Genomic DNA, 2,946 nt, shown 5'->3' on the forward strand with positions numbered 1-2,946 from the left:
AAAAAAAAAAAAAAAAAAGATTGACACAACAGTTTTGGAAGCCTATTCTATGATCCTAGATTACAGGAAGTAAAAGAAAAGAATAAACAGAGGTTGAACTTAAGAAGTCCTTCTAATGTTAGAAAACTTTTATCTGTCCAGGTGGCCACCCAGGACCAACTGAGCTTATACAAAAGCAGTGAACCCAAACATTTCAGGGGTCCTTCCTTTGCATCTCCCTCTGCTCCACTCTAGGTGCTAAGATGGGTCTACTACTTATTGCATTTAGAGACCAGAGCTAGAAAAGGCAAGAATAGAGTACACAAAAGTGACAAGATTGTCAGGTGTGGTGACACATGCCTGTTATCCCAGCACTCAGGAGGCTGAGGCAGGAGGATTGCTGTGAGTTCAAGACCAGCCTGGGCTACATAGTGAGTTCTAGGTCAGTCTCAACTACATAGTGAGACCCTGTCTCAAAAAAACAAACAAACAAACAAAAAAAGTGACAAGATCTTATTTTCAGTATTCCAAAGTTCCAAAGCCTAATCTGATAGTAAGAACCATGGGCTGGAAGTGAACTCACTTGAACTCTAGTCCTGGTTTTAGCTCTAAGAAGGTTCTCTGTTTGTTGTTTGTTTTGTTTTGTTTTGAGACAGGGTCTTGCCAAATTGTAACCCTTCTGCCTCAGCCTCTGGAGTAGCTAGGATTACCAAGTTATACCACTGTGCTCAGCAAGTCATTCAACTCTCTACTCTGGGAAAGTTCCATATGCTATCGATCCACCACCAGCTGTTAACTTGTTTTATTTATTTTTCAATATTTGTGAAAGAACTGTGGAGTCTCTTTGTGGGGAAGTTAATTCAAAGTGAAAAAAAAATGTAGGTCAGGCTTTCATAAGTCATAAACTACTGTGAGAGAACAGTTAGGCAAGTAACTGTAATTCAGTATAACCTGAGTTTTAATATCTTGAACAACACTACAGGCACCTAAAAGAGGAACTGGGAAGTTCTACTTAAAATTCACCAGAAGCCTAAAAAAATGTAGATGCTTTAGAAAATACAGTGTCACGGGTCTCACTTTAACTTGGTCTTCAACACCCAGAAGAAAATAATAACCAAAAGAGGTATAAAATAATGCCATAGTAATAAAGCCAGGTATAAAAAGGGTCTCTAGTCACTGAGCCCTTCTGGCAGTTTCCAGCTCTACCAGTAGCTGACCATGGTTATGTATCATTAGGAAAAAACTATGGTAAAATCTATAAAAGCTCAGCTAGAGTTTTATATTTCTTAGCGAAATCTGTTCTTCAAATTGTCTCTTATCTTACAGCTAAAACTAGAGAGACTTAAAGTATCAGACTTATACATAACTTCTATCAATGAAAGAATCTAAGCCCAGCAGGTTCAATCACTACTTGAATTTCTAAGTGTGACTTTCTAACCAACATGCCTTTCATTCTAGTGTGCTAATGCTTAGATTATGCATACTCTGATTTCTTAAAAGTTTTGTCTATTCTTGTCTAGAGGCTGCCAGACTCCAAGAAGTCATACAAATGGAACCAGTGACAAATGTGCTAGACTTCTTTTACTGAGATGCACCAGATCGACCTTGTAAATAGCTCATAACTGCTAAACTATACAATATGACTTCTATGCTGGATTCTGAATTCCACTGGACCTTCTCCTTATCCTCTTTGTGGGCTATATTTATAGCAATACTGCTGACCTTATAATTTGGCCCATGCATTCTGAACTGTTTCTTTGGCTTTGTCTCCTCCAGACTGGAAAGCTACGAAGCTAACGCCTGGCATCTACCGAAGGCCTTTAGACAAACCCTCTGTATGTACAGAGTAACTCTAACTGCTGATCACAACTACAATCCTCTTCAGCTGGAAGTAGCCAGAGCTGTCTTCGCCCTTTGCCCCTCACAGCAGTTAGAGGTACTTCTTCAGAGGGGGGAATACTGCAGATAGGTAAGTTAATTAGATATCTTGTACGCAGTTAGACAGTTCATTAGGGACCCACGACACTGTCCACTCCCGTCTCTGGGAAGCACTTCAGGCACCTACATGCACAATAAGCAAATCTTTAAACAAAACAAAAGCAGAGCACAGACTAAAAAAGGTTATTCCGCCCTTCCTCTGATTCTGAGGGGCCAAAGCCAAGCACCCCACAAAACTCCGTTTGCGCACGCGGGCTCAGCCCGACCGAAGGCTTTGATTCACAAGCCTCCCAGACGGCCGGCTTGGCTCTCCCTTGCCCTGGGTCTAGCTCCAGACTGGGCGTGGTCCCCAAAACACCGGCTCTCGGAGCACCCTCTCAGCTGTCTGGAGGACCCTGGGACCCCCCAGCTGGCCTCAGCACCCCACACTCTCAGCCTCCTGCTCCCTCACCTGGTCCAGCTCCCCATCCAGTTTCCAGTTCCTTTCCCCACGCCGGCGCGAAGGACAATGGGAGTCGTAGTCTACAATATTTTGGAAAGGAGATTGGCGTAGAGACTGCCACTTCCGCCGGAAATGCTCACGTCCCCGGAAATTGCGCTAGTGAGCCCTAAAAAGACTTTGGGAGTTGTAGTTTACTTTTATAGTCGGTGCTACATCTAACTGGGCGTGGTGGTGTACAGCCCTCAGGAGGCTGAAAAAGAAATCTAGAAGTCTTGAGAGGTGAGAATACCTAACCCTAAAGTTTATTCCCAACCATCAGGAAGCTCCAACCACCCCAAATCTCTCACCCACCTGAGGATTTTGAAAATGGTTAAAATCCATTTGTACCCATCTGGCTACCCCAGGTATAAGAGATTATGCCTTTGCAACCTGAAAGGCACATTACTGTATGCAGAACATCAACGGAGGCATTTCTAGCATCTCCTAAGGACTCTTCAGCAGCCAGTCCCACCCCTATTACTGGCCAGCCCCTTTACAGCTTCACCATTTTGACTTTTCGCCCTCTTCTGCCTTGCTATCTGCCCAGC

At 43.6% G+C, this 2,946-nt stretch overlaps 1 protein-coding gene across 1 annotated transcript in view; it reads right to left on the minus strand.

Moving 5' to 3' along the window:
* Smug1 (single-strand-selective monofunctional uracil-DNA glycosylase 1) overlaps window positions 1-2,430 on the minus strand; it is a 7,226-nt gene extending 4,796 nt beyond the window's left edge. The window contains exon 1 of the mRNA XM_010609367.2: window positions 2,369-2,430. The gene's annotated coding sequence lies outside the window, so the exon portion shown is untranslated. The remainder of the gene's footprint in view (window positions 1-2,368) is intronic.
* Window positions 2,431-2,946: the final 516 nt, after the last annotated feature.

Source organism: Fukomys damarensis, unplaced genomic scaffold (assembly GCF_012274545.1).
Source record: "Fukomys damarensis isolate Sample0158 unplaced genomic scaffold, DMR_v1.0_HiC HiC_scaffold_15, whole genome shotgun sequence".
Taxonomy (NCBI): Eukaryota; Metazoa; Chordata; class Mammalia; order Rodentia; family Bathyergidae; genus Fukomys; species Fukomys damarensis.